This window comes from Cryptotermes secundus, unplaced genomic scaffold (assembly GCF_002891405.2).
Source record: "Cryptotermes secundus unplaced genomic scaffold, Csec_1.0 scaffold612, whole genome shotgun sequence".
NCBI lineage: Eukaryota > Metazoa > Arthropoda > Insecta > Blattodea > Kalotermitidae > Cryptotermes > Cryptotermes secundus.
In genome coordinates, this window is record NW_019729902.1 from 1,131,694 (window position 1) to 1,146,432 (window position 14,739).

At 41.4% G+C, this 14,739-nt stretch overlaps 1 protein-coding gene across 3 annotated transcripts in view; it reads left to right on the top strand.

Annotated features, from left to right (window-relative positions):
- The window catches only part of LOC111865770 (sodium/potassium/calcium exchanger Nckx30C), a 267,900-nt gene that overhangs the window by 147,207 nt on the left and 105,954 nt on the right, over positions 1–14,739 (top strand). The window lies entirely within an intron of this gene.

Below are 14,739 nucleotides of genomic sequence, written 5' to 3' on the forward strand. Positions count from 1 at the left end.
CAAAATTCGCTGAACTGAGCTCCAAGTCACTCCCGACAGCTCCACAATTTCTTCAATGATCCGTCGTCGATCTTCCTTGATGATTTCACGAATTTTTTCAACATTTTCATGTGTTCGGGCCATTGCAAAAACGACGATCACACACCACAGTTGCCACTATAAACTCTGCCGAAACTAGTCGTTACCATCTGAAGCAACGGTAGTCGGCTTATTGACTCAGGAATGTTAGCTCTATGCGCTCATAGCGGCAAAACGCGGTACTACAAAAGCTCTGCCCACAAAAAAATTAGTTCGGTTTCTTTTGGGTACCCCATCGTATATGCTTTCATGTATCAGGGCGTTTTGTTGAAAATATTGATCCTGTTTTATGGGTCATGGTACCACGCAAGAAAGGACTGTTTCCAGAATCTTGGAGATGCTTTCTTCATCTTAGATGAGAAGGGTCATAGGATTATGTGAGACCTCTTTATTATTTCTTACATTCTATGTTTGCGGTGAGAAATTTCTAGCTCCCCGTTCGACACCCAAACTGTGGGATCATCCCTTATCAGGCGGTACATGAGAGACTACCCTCCTTATCTGGAGACTACCTCCTACAACTTCATCCTGAGAACATATAATACTGGATGAGGAAAGTGGCCTTAGCCTGCAACTTCACCCGATAACAGCAGGTTTAAGCAGCCACAACACAAACACACCTTCTGCCTACAAGAAGCCAAACAAACTCTTTCATCAACAGGAGACTATAATTAGAAGTAAACTAAAAGCGACGCCCTAATGCTCCCATAGGGACCTGCAGTAAGGGTCAAACCTTAGTGGTATGAGAAAATGAGCAGCCAGTGACCGACGTTTCCATAACTACAAACTGAGGAACTCATCACTCCTCGTGTCAGTCTAGCCTGCGTGACCTAGACTTTAGCGACTTTGAGCAGTCGAGTTGTTCAAAACATCATGTTATCAGCGAAAACAGAAACAAAAGACAGTCTCATTAACCCCATGTCACATCAATGAAATAAATGAAAATCATTTTCGATTCGTTGTTAAGTACTGCAATTGGATGAGTCCAGTGAGACGCAGTCACGATTTGTATAATTCTAAAATGAGAGGCATCTGTTTACATATCTGCGTATCACATTGTTACATGCTTCCAATGGCTATTAGTGGTGCAGCAATGATTAAGTAATAGGATGCTTCCACTCGAAGTTGAATTTGAATTTTAAGTACTAAATGGATTAATTCGATTACAGAATGAATGTACTCTGAGGTGGAACTATTTCAGGGATTTGTTCCCTTCTGTTTCCGGAGATGCAAGTTTACTTCCTCTTGTGCCTGCTAAAAGGGAGAATTTCATATTCCAAAGTACAGCTGCGTTTTGCCCATTTGCATGAAGAGCATAAAATATAGTGGCAATAGCTGACGAGCTCTCTGTTCGTATAGCCATCTGTCAGACCATCGTATAAAGGATTTATATGTAATCTGGTACCAAAAATATAAACTAGGAAACGGAAGAATTTAATTTGGTCAGTTTGGGGCCAATATAACCACAAATTTACAAAAAGTCCTAATGGAATTTTTTCAGATTTCATAAAGTAAACTCCGGTCCACGGGGTCCGCATTTGTTTCACAGCAACTGGAAACGACCCCTCTGATCCAGGAATTCGTGAACCCCACACAATTCACATAGTGCAGGCTGATGTAGATATAACATTATAAAGTGTATTCATGAAGTACCCGGTTGGTTTATCACAGTGTTACCCGATATAAGTCTGAATGACTTAGGTTATAATAGATTTACGAGTTTCCTTAGGAGAATGCTGAGATTCTATCTTGAAATACGTCAGGACTTTCTCTACCTGACAACTTACTTGCTCACTATTCATTATCATTTCTCGTTGTATTACAGCCATACGCTGCATAATTCCTTGTGTTGAAAGAGTTTCGATAAATAACCCAGTAATCAGTTTGTGAATCATCTATCTCTTGGAGTCACTAGTTTTAAGATACATTGTTTTATTACTTTCAAATAAAAATTCGTAAAACCGGCATATTCTCTGGACGGAAAATGAATATAAATATCAACAATTACAAAGGTAAAGTTGTTCCTGTGATTAACTAATTAAGCACTAAGCCATGGAAGTGTATGGAGGAGTGGAAGTATAGAGACAAGTTCAACAATTAAAATTGAAAATATTGCATTTATATGACCCAAATTCCAGGGCGAATAACCAAATATATCCGAGACGCTTTCATTGAATTTAAAGATATTAACCTACTTACTCACTTACTTACTTATGGAGCTGAGCTCTTCTTGAGGAGAAGCCAAATCTGCAGCTACTCAAGAATTTCCCAGCGTTTTATGGAACCCGAAGGTTCATTACCGTCTTCACAAGAGCCCTCCACTGGTCCATATCCTGAACCAGATCAATCCAATCAATACCATCCCATCCGCTCTCTCTAACATCCATTTTAATATTGTCCACCCACCTACGCCTCGGTCTTCCCAGTGGTCTCTTTCCTTCTGGCTTTCCCCCCAATATTCTCTACGCATTCCTCATCTCCACCATTCGTGCTACATACTCTGTCCACCTCATCCTCCTTGACTTGATCATTCTAATTGTACTTGGAGAAGAGTATGAAGTTATGAAGCTCCTCATTATGCAGTATTAACCGACTAACTTCATGAGTTAGATTCCCTCATGAGAAGCAAATAGTTTCTCAACTAGTCAAAATATGTCCCACCTTTTGTGGGGTCCTGACTTCCATAACCATATTCACAATAGCCACTGGACCTTATCGCAGGAAGTTGGTATGCTTTTCGAACTACGTTCAAATACTTTCTTCAATTTCTTAGCTCTCAGGAACTTATAAAACAATTACTCTGTTCAGATATACGAAGCTAAATGAACCGTATAATCTGAAGCTTTGGAACTTAAGCGCAAGGATCAGTCTGCAGAAAGTGAACTGTTCTCTTCCCCCTTCCATAGTATTGTTCAGGCAACCCGACTTACTCACATGCTGGAAGTTATGCAGCCTACAGGCATGGCGAGTTCTGTGCCAGACAAACGTTTCACGCATCTCTGCACAAATGCTCGCTTCTGAAAGTGGGAACAAGCTAAGGGCTATAAGAACTGCGTACGAATTCTGGTCGGTTCCTTCCTTTTTAATTATTCTGAAACTCGTAAAACTTAAGGAAAATGTACATTCTTCATAAAATGTTATATTCGACAAATGAAGCTGTAGTTTCTCCCGAAACACATGTACATCTTCAGGAATAATAACCGTTTTAATTCAGATCGGGCTGTATCGACAGCATACTCGTACATTAGAGCTCTCAAATTTCGTGAAAATTTTTTCAACTCTTCTCGATATGTTACAATCTGCGTGTGCGCGCGGAGTGACGTAATGAAGCTAACTGGCGCATTTCTGTATATTTCGGTTTCGATTGCGAGAAAGAAAAGTATATAAGAAGCAAATTTTCGGCGCTGATACAATACCGGTTGTATAGCACCAATTCAGTATATTATGATTAAATGCTTAATTTATTTGGGCATATAAACACGTATTTTACACATGCATGTGTTGGGAAGTTGGGAACAACGATAACAGATCGAAACCTGATTCAGGAGGAAATTAAAAGGAGATTGAACTCGGGTAATGCTTGCTACCATTCAGTCCAGAGCCTTTTGTCTTCTCGTCTGCTGTCCAGAAACATAAAAAGTAGAATACACAAAACTATAATTTTGCCTGTGGTTCTGTATGGGTGTGAAAGTTGGTCTCTGACATTAAGGGAGGAACATGGACTGAGGGTGTTTGAGAACAGAGATGAAGTGACAGGAGGTTGGAGAAAACTGCATAATGAGGAGCTTCATAACTTGTACTCTTCTCCAAATATAATTACAATGATCAAGTCAAGGGGAATGAGGTGGGCAGGTCATGTAGCACGAATGGGTGAGACGAGGAATGCGTATAGGATATTGGTGGGAAAACCAGAAGGAAAGAGACCACAGGGAAGACCAAGGTGTAGGTGGGTGGACAATATTAGAATGGATCTTAGAGAGATAGGATGGGATGGTATGGATTGGATAGATATGGCTCAGGATAGGGGCCAGTGGAGGGCTCTTGTGAATACGGTGATGAACTTTTGGGTTCCATAAAATGCTGGGAAATTCTTGAGTAGCTGCATAATTGGCGGCCCCTCAAGAAGGGCTCAGCTCTATGCGTAAGTAAGTAAGTAAGTAATATGTTGGGAAGCTTCATTTAATTTTGTCGAGAAAAGGAGGGGACTTCAAAAGTTCAGAAATGTGTGCATATTTAAAAAATCCCCGGGGAAAGCCTTGTTTGTTTATCTCGAATACAACAAGACTTACAAAATTCTGTAGGGTAAGTTAGGGTGAATGGCCAGCAGACGAGTAGGTCTCCTTTTAGGAAAACCTCCTTATTAGCGTTACTGGTGGCGCCATGATCGTTGCTGCCATCTGTAGTGTTTCTCTGTACAATACATTTGCGCGTTGAGGGAAAAAGTCTGCGTGAAGAGGAGAATATTTTGATACATTTTTGTTTTCCAACTCATGTTTAAATGTAATCTGAAAACAGAGAGATTTTAAATATTCGTAGATGTTAACATCATAATTTAGAGAGACATTCTGAACTGAATTGCATTTATTGGTATGTTGATAGCGAGGCTAAATCGCGTTCAGAGGGACAATTCCTTTATTAGTGGATTTCCAATGATCCCAGCCGTTTTTATATATCAATGAACAAGATTGGGTAAATAGACCTACTTTGGAAAATTATACACGTACTTGTATATTCCCAAGCCTCTCATATGGTCATTCCTTTAGATTTTACTACTAACATTTTATAAGAATTTTAATCCCCAAGATGTGGGATTCACTTTCTTAAGTTTTAACATAAGAATATTTCGCAGAAAATTCATAACGATGTTTCTGTCCTACTTCTATATAAAAATTTAAGCGCCTGGAATTATGCTTCATAAATGATCACCGTCAAACCGAAAGCTAAATATTTTCTTGTAAATTTTGGAAATGTAGGATGAAAGGCTGACAAAATTATGTAACAAAACTCAATGGTTTACAGTCTCTTTCGCGTGTATGATGTGTATGAAGATATATTATCTACGCTAACCATACATGCGCTTATGCGCATGTCCTCATAAGTTAAAATGTCCATAACAGGAGTTCGTAAATTAAAAAAAAAATGAACTCCTTTCAGGAACGTTTAGGTGACATAAAAAGAGAAGGAAATCGTTTCAACTATCCGCTACTGAGAGAGGCGAGTTATTTTCAGAGTGTAAGTTCCATGTTTGCCGATCCACTGACAGCCCCTCGGCTGTCGTTATGCGCTCAAGCAGATCCATTCATGTTGCACTGTATGTGAGGAAATCTATGACGGCCTCTGTCAGGATTGCTGCGAGGTAAGACTGACAACTTCGTCACATATTAACTTGATTCGTAGGTTATTTAACAGAGACGATTCTACTGCAGAGGTTAGTATGGAATTAGGTCATATAATTATTAGAGACAGTGAAAAGGAAAGAGCCAGCAAACAAATGGCCTTATGTACAAGGATTATACCAAAATTTCCTTGGAAAAACTGAGTAAGTTCTTCACGGTTTTCTTTCCAAATTTTCCCAATTAATTATTCGGTAATGATTCATTCTAGCCGTATAACCAATAACTGACTATGGAGTAGAGAACCGTTCTTGAGAAACTGATAGTGACTTATCTGGCCAAGATATTCTCCATATTCATTTGTCATTTCACTTCCAGTATCATGTATATACATACACGTGGTGGAGTCATTAAGTTCGTGGAATGTGGTTCTATCGCATTATTACAAGGTATTCTCATACACTTACGCAGATCCACATCGGCCCTCAAAATAGTTGCCGTTGGCCGCTATGCAAGTCTGCCAACGTTGATATAGCTTCGAAAACACTGCTGAAACACATTGGCAGTAAATTCCCGTACGACGATTTGCGGCCATTCCACGAACTTATTGACTGTAGTAGTATTATTACCACGTGTATTAGTTACTACAAGACTGAGTTGGGATTCGTGAGTCGATTTATTGGATACTCACTAGTCTGCAATTAATTATACAACTCTCAAGATTACAATAATAAAAACACATAAATAACGTCTGCTTACACTGGTCGTTGCTAAGAAACAGATCTCTAAAGTGGCTACGCCTTTACAATATCTTCATTATCCGTTTCCTGGTGAAATATTTGTAACACAGGAAGTATAACAGTCTCGCAGAATTACACACTCTAAATATTGCACTCAAAGTCTTCTCTTCAAAGCCGCACTCAGGAAATTAACTCTCTTCTTCACAGCCTCCCGTACAGAACTGTGCTCTAAACTGGACTCTGGACTATACCTTTCCATGATGACTTCACGGCTTCTCAACTACAACCAGCTACGACTGACTTCTCGGTCATTCTGAAACCTCTTATAATTCCTCGGCACGGACGACATAGAAAACAACGTCATCTTTTATATTACAACACATCAAGCTAGCAATGAGTTATAACGATACATTCTCTATTGTTGTCTGATAAAATGTTTACGGAGTCATTGCGTAGCAATGATGACATTCCTCTTTTGTTATATAAACAGCCAATACGTCACAATATCTTAAAAACGCAGGGTGTTTGTATGTGGTTTGGCTTGAACTGGCTCCGGATGAATTGTAATGGTGGCCATTTATGTCATGAGCCTTCGGGTTCTTTAAGTGGGAAGATATGTTGACAAGTAGAGTCACTATAAAGATCTTCTCTTTACCATGCACAAAAATCTTACTCGTGATATGTCACTGACATTCTTGAAAGCCTTTCATTGGGAATGAAATTTGGGTCACCCCGTTCTACTCAGATTTATAAGACGGTGGCACAACTGACAGGACCCTTCCCTTTCTTCCATCGATTTTCTTTCCGACTTCAGTTTATATATGGCAGTCCCCGTGCACACCTTGTCGCCAACAGAGCTCTGAGACCACCCGGTGCTGCGGCAGCAGATCCGGGTCCTATTTTACTGTCATCCACTTATCCTATAGGACACTTATCCATATCACCTCAAGCAGGATCCTGGGTGTGCAGTCATGTTCAACAGCCACTCGCCTGAAAGCACGGCGAGATAAGATGCGCTGTTTGCCTTGACAAGACTAACGAGACCTGCATTGCATTCAATGCTGTCTGTCTCCTGTCTAGCTACTCAAGAATGTCCAAAGAATATGTACACGTTACGGGTGTTAATAACACCTGTAAACTGGAGAGGAAGATATTTGGGCCGAAGAGATATGAAGTAACGGGAGGTTCGAGAAAACTGCATAATGAGGAGCTTCATAACTTGTACTCTTCTCCAAGTATAATTAGAATGATCAAGTCAAGGAGGATGAGGTGGGCAGGGCATGTAACACGAATGAGGGAGAAGAGGAATGCATATAGGATATTGGTGGGAAAGCCAGAAGGAAAGAACCACTGGTAAGACCAAGGTGTAGGTGGGTGGACAATATTAAAAAGGATCTTAGACAGATAGGATGGGATGGATTGTATTGATCTGGCTCAGGATATGGACCAGTGGAGGGCTCTTGTGAACACGGTGATGAACCTTCGGGTTCCATATAATTCTGAGAAATTCTTGAGCAGCTGCAGATTTGGCCGCTCCTCCAGAAGGGCTCAGCTCCATGAGTAAGTAATTGGAGACAAAGTGACAGTATTTTAAGTGTCGTACGCGTTGAAATTTGAAAGAATCGAGCGGCACCCAGTACATGTACACTTCGCTGGATGAAAATGTCCATTGTAAAGCAGAATGATTCCAGGTTGCGAGTCGTTTTTGTGCATGTGTGATGGATGAGAATCATTTCCAAATTTCGTTGTTTTTTTCTGATTAAGTGGCTTTTAAGTTCAATATTATCAGTCTACACAACTGTGTGCACTGGGCCGCAGAAAATCCTAAATTAACGGAAGAAAGTGCAGTCAGTTTTTAACGGTGTTGTGTCTTCCAGACCACCCAATGGTGTATTCACTTCTTGGTGGTGGGGTTTGCGTGACTCTATGACCTGGAGAGCTATGTCGGCGGTAATTTAACTACCGGTAGGGTCACCCATGTCGGGAAGGTAAAAGAGTAGGGTGCAGACTAAGGTAGTTACCCTGGTCCTCCAGTTTGGGTGTTGGGCATAAGGCTGACGACCTCATCCGGTAAAAAGAATTTTGTTCAGAAACCTAACAACCAGCCTCGGGTCGTCATGCGTGGGTCCATTCCTATGGCAGCACTTATTGGCTGTGGAGACTGGTTGTAGAGGAGGCCAAGGCTCACCCAGGGCTGTAGCGCCGAGTGTTAGGTAGGTAGGTTATGTCTTCCAGAGGGATGTCATGCCGCTCTCTTTAACGCCGTTTTAAAAAAACACGTCGGTGCTGATGGTGATCAATTTGAACATTTGTGACTTTTAGGTAACCAACACAACAGTGGGGTTAACATCTGTTCACTTTAATTGCTAAAATATAAGTTAATAGAATGTGTATATAGACTCTCAGTGACAGTCAGTGCACAGTATTCACCGGAAATGGAGCGGACACCAACTACAGGAAAATTACTGTCTTCTGGGAAGTGACGTAATGTAGTCCCGCAGATGTTGACCGAAATTGGGGGGGGGGAGAAACTACTGGCTCCATCTTTGTGCTCGACTTTGAAGATGAAGAGACAAATTTTTATGAAACGCCGGTAAACACCTATCACTGCTTCACAACTCAGAAGACAGTAAACTTCATGACGACGTTGGCGAGAACATCGCATAGCAGGAGATTAGAAAATACTGGTGATTCTCATACAGGACCTACCATAATTGTTCTATATGTAGTCCCAACCACTCACGTAAAACCTCTGCATAGTCGTAAATTCTGATTGTACCGGGAGAATTGGAATTCAGTTCTGGGACTGCAGGCCAGTTACTCAGACACTCTTCGTGGTGTCCTCATTTACTCCGGGAAAATGCTTGGGTCCTACGTACGTCAAGGAGCCGGGATAGCTCAGTCGGTATAGCGACTGGCTACGGGCTGGAGGACGAAGGATTCGGAGTTCGAGTCCCGGTATGGTGGCAAGAATTTTCACTCTCCATGTCGTCCAGACCGGCTCTGGGGTCCACCCAACCTCCTATCCAATGGGTACCGGGATCTTTTCTCTAGGGGGTAAAGCGACCTGGGCGTGAAGCTAACCACTCACCTCCAACTAGTGCCGAGGTCAAGAAAATGCGGATCTATACATCCACTCCCTCATACGCCTACATGGCGTAGTGCTTGATTAGTTAAGCACAGAGACAAATTTACCTTTTTACTACTATGTCACGGACTCCTTTACTAAAGCAGGCTTATGTGACCTCCTGCCTCTCTGTGTATAGGTGTATAGCTGTGTCTGTCCCCTCTATCGCTGCTAGGCAACAGGGTCTCTTCTTCGATGAGAGAGGGATCAGCCTTTCAGTGTAGGTGCTCTGACTGAGCAGAACAGCGGACCACCTCCTCCCTCTCAGGCAGGGACTAAATATTATCAGAGTCAGAGTCAGAGTCACTTTACGACTGGCGGTTTACAGTCAATCAGTTCATCTTGGCGGACAAGGCCCCTTGAGATTCACGACTCGTAATTTTATTTTCCAACTGAACAGTTGAGGTTAGAGTCCTTACGTAACATCCTCTGTGACAAGAGGATGGGTCTGTCGTTTACAATTGCGGCTGATCCTCGCCAGCGCAGTCATTCTTAAGTCAGAGGCCCGCAAGACTCATGGCCATATTTTACTTTCTCAGATTCGAGACGTCCCAAACCTGGAGGACCAGGTCCTCCTATTTATACCCCCCAGGAACTGGGCTGCTCAGTTATACCCCCAGGCACTGGGTTCATTTTTCATCGCCTCCTACGATTCGCAAGGCCACGATGGAGTTATTCGACCCCGCCTCCACACGGGATTACTGAACTGAATTTTGTCTTTGTTGAAAGTCTACATAATACATGGGCTCATATCGAGGCGAGAACACTAAGTGTAACACCAAAAAGATTTTTATTTTCTCCCAGACATTTAAGTGTTTTATAAATGTGATTTCTTCTATGAAAAACGGAGGGTCCTGTCTTAGAGTGTAGCCGTTTGAATGAGTGGAGCTGCGGGATCCTCTTCCTCCTCCTCCCTCTCATGCGGAGCGTTGCTTTACTACTGGCAGTTTACCGCCAATCAGTTCGTCTTGGCGCCAAGCCCCTTTGGGCTGACGACCAGAGATTCTTTTTGCAATTGAACCCTGAACACAATCCTTACATAACATTCTCTCTGTCTGAAGAAAGCAGTCTTCTAGGATGTGGCACAGTGTAGATGTGGTGTTAACCGACGTTCCTCCGAAACGTCGGTTAACACCACATCTACACGGTGCCACATCCCAGAAGACTGCTTTCTTCATAGTCACCGCCGTGAAAACCTCAAATCTTACATTTCCTCTGTCTGTTTGGAATATCTATCTTACACATTGGGATGAATCGAAGAAAGATCACTAAATGTAACACCCAAAAAAAGTATGAGGAAATGAAAGGGAAGTAGGTGATTGTTTCTTCCCAGAACTTCTTGTTAGAGTACTTTCCTAAAGTAGACTTATTTTTTACGTCATTCGTTCCATTTTGCCACTACCTAGCAGAAGACTGGTTCTTCTGTGTTATGCTGTACAAGCAGATGCCTTGCGATGGACTGTCCTACCATACAATGAGTACTAATTTTTATGTACAAGACTAGTGCCTCTACAGGGCTATGCAATAATCCAACTATTTTCAAATGTCTATAAAGTGTTTATTGTTGCAGAATTAATTGTGAAATTGCTAGGATTAAAGTTCCAAGATTGTTATAGCCGAAAAAACATCTTGAATTGAAAGGTAGGTTGTGCTAAAAAGAATAGAAACGGAAGGAAAGGCAGATATGTGTTCTCTTCAAATAAATGATTGTGTGGTAATGTTCATAAGACTTCGGTATTGTCCTCACGCCCTTGTGTTCTATCTAAAGGCTCACCACTTCGCGTCGTAGAACTGCATTGTTCGCTAATGGATGGCGCTGTCTCGCCTTGGAGCAGTATTAATAGATCGATATGCAAGACGTGCTGGGACAAAAGATGGCACGGAAATTCTCTGCTTGCCGTGAAGGTAATACGAAAGCAGTTCTGTTTGTGCCTCACGAAACTAGTGAACCAGTGACCACATCTAGAAATAAAAAACATGTCTCTGAGAATTACCGAGTCTTCTTTTTTTTCGAAGCCTGGGGTTAACCCCAGTGCCTTAAAATACAATTTATTGAACAAAAGATAAATTTCCTTTTCTTATTCGGAGTGTAGAGGCATTGAGTTCCACGCATTAACGCTTATGCAGGTGTGACTTCGAAGCAACTACACTACCTTTTATGAATACGGAATTCTTGGACACAGAGTATCAGCCACGAACGTAATTAAATTAGGCGGGCGCCTAACAAATATCGTACTCGAGCAACAAGGCACAAAATATTATAAAGAAGGCAGGATGCGTATCAGTGCGTGTCCTTGTGAACAATGAAATGAAACTTCGAGTTCCTAAAGGGCAGGAAATTTCTTGAATAGCTGATGAACTCTCAAGTTTTCAAAATTGATTCTGTTCTGTGGAGTTGGTTGGTTGATTGGTTAGTTAGTTAATTAGTTAGTTACATTCTCTAAAGGGTCATGGGAATGCAAATTAAATTATTCCAGTAACTTTTAAAGCAGATTTGTATTATGAAATATTATCCAAATATGTTACGGAGCATATCAGATAGGGTATCCAAATTGTCAGATGTAACAGAAATGGAATTGATTCATCTGCGGTCAGTCTATACTGGACTTCTGGTAAGTTTTCTGGGTAGGCCGCGCCATAGCTCAAGCGGTTAGTCGCTGGCTTCCCACCGTGGCGGCCCGGGTCCTATCAAGTCTGGTCAAGTGGGATTTATGGTGGACAAAGTGGCGCTGGGGCGGGTTTTCTCTGAGTACTTCGGTTTCCCCTGCCAATCTTCATTCCACCAAATTCTCCATCATCATAATCACCAGAGGCAGGTACAATAGGCCGATCAGTGGCCGCCGTGCCGAGTGGACCTAGCTGGACTCCATCCCCCACTAAGCGAATTAAAAAAAAATCTGTGCTCGATCACAGATAAACAGAATGGCGTAATGTCCGTTAATCTGCGATAGATACCAAAGACTATATCAATTCTGTCAATTTTCTACCTGCACACTTCGAAAACCTCTATAACTGCATCAATAATATTTTTCCTTTCAATCCGTGTTTGTCTGTTCCACTCAGAAGAAGTCAGTTTTCTGGGGCGATATTTTTCTGATAGTTAAACGTATTTGAGCGGCAACAAGAGCACCTTCTCTAACCTCTTCTTCGTCATTCCGATTTTTATTCATCTCGCCGCATTCCAATCTATTCTCTTCTTCCAACCTTTCCTCCATCTTATTCTTTATTTTCTCCTTTTTTATTCTCCTCCTGTTGTTGTTTTTCTTCAGCTTAAACCTTCTCATTGTTCCACTTTCAGTGTCTAAAAGTAACATTTTTCGGAGAAGGGACAAGTGTAATCTATTGCATAATGCAACAGGCATTCCCGTGGATGTTAGAAACACAAAACACTGTGCTAACTAAAGGAATGTTTTATCCATGCGTGTCTAGAATGTGACCTGTCTCAGGGTTCAATTCACTGCCCATGTATGGCGTATAATTGAGTGTATCCACGCGAGAAGAACACTTGTTAGACTTCATAGGCTGAAATATGACGTGAAAGCGTTGGTTGCTCCTGCATATAAGCTCTGTATATTAAAATTCGCTTCAAAATAGCTGGCTCTTTATGCTTAAGGCTTTATGCGTTGGAATATAATCCAAAGGAATTGGCAGATAATAATTTTAGACTTCGTAAGTTAAAGTATAGTGATAAAGAATTACTGTAATTCATCTACTAATGTATAATGTAAAGCACACTGTTGTTTTTGCTTTTAGGCCACGTAAATTAAAACGCAATAAAAAATAACTCCGTCTCTAGGAGACGGAGACAGAATTCTGTCTCCGAAACTTTGTGTTTCGAAAAATAAAGAGGACGGTTTTTAGATGTAGACAAGACGATGGATGATGTCCAGAAACATAATATCCATTCCTACTCTTAGATTTCATTAAAATATAATCCGAAAGAACTGATTGCTATTACTTTAAGGCTTCATATTTTGAAATATGAACCGACAGAATTGTTCATTTTCGTGAGTTATTAACTTCAATGCTAATTTTCGCACTGTACTGTAAGCGTACATATATTACAACACACTGGATCGAAACGTGTTACTGTGGCTTCAGGCACATACAAGCTCTGCTAGCAAAACTGGAAGCCCAGAGTAACTTTAATCTCGTACGGATGTTCTAAAGTTGTAAACTGGTGACGTTATGCCTTTTTAAGTCTACATCCATTGTGCCGCGTTGTTGTACAGCGTCTCATACCGCAGCTGAGTTTTGCAGTGACACATTTCCCGTCTGACGCAGAATGCAGAGACTCAAATTGTTATTGTCTTCTGGAGCCGCATTCCTTTTACGTCGTCCAATTTTTATTTGCGAATTTTGATATAATAGGGGTGAACTATGCTCCAAAGAGTTTCAAACTCGAACGAAGCTCTGACGTTCTTGAGTAAAATGTCGGATACTTAAGAGACGACAGCATGGAGCATTGGCCTTGAAATGGTAGTCGCTCAGTTAATCAAGTAATTCCTCGCCTTAAATACCGCGCTTCCATGATCCGGCCACTGGACAATATCCTAAGCTAGATGAGCCCAATCCACACTACTATATCCGGTTCTTTAAGAGCAGATTTAATCATATTGTTCCACCTAAATCTAGGTCTTTCAATTATTCTCTTTCCTTCAGCCTTCCTGACCTATACCTTACACGCACAATCTTACAATTTCTTTCGTTCGTCCTTCATCCACTGCTTGTCTGAAGCACCATTAAAGATCTTAGTGGCATTTTGGTGAGAATACAGATCAGGAAGCCAAGGAGGATGAGGTGGGCACGGCATGTAGCACGAATGGGGGAGAAGAGGAATGCATATAGGATATTGGTGGGAAAACCAGAAGGAAAGAGACTACTGGGAAGACCAAGACATAGGTGGGTGGACAATATTAAAATGGATCTTAGAGATATAGGATGGGATGGTATGGATTGGATTGATCTGGCTCAGGAAAGGGACCAGTGGAGGGCTCTTGTGAACATGGTAATGAACCTTCGGGTTTCATAAAATGCTGGGAAATTCTTGAGTAGCTGCAGATTTGGCTTCTCCTCAAGAAGGGCTCAGCTCCATAAGTAAGTAAGTAAGTACAGATCAGAAATCTGCAAATCATACCATTTTCTTCAGTCTGCTGTTCCTTCTCATCTCATTGATTCAAATGTTCCTCCAGTTCTCGAAATCCCCCAATCTCTATTGTTCCCTTAATGCAAGACCCATGCAAGATAATGCAAGATTTATACCCATACAGAGCAACGGTAAATTTGAAGACCGCAAATTTTAATCTTTAATTTTTCTGTAGAAAACGTGGTAACAACGCACTCTAACCCGAATAATAGGAGGCAAATATTAACAAAATGGTGCCAACAGTGGGCAGCCTGAAATTTTATTTAGACAATTTAAACTTTCAATACCAGTGTGCTTCAGCGTTTGAAAAACAAC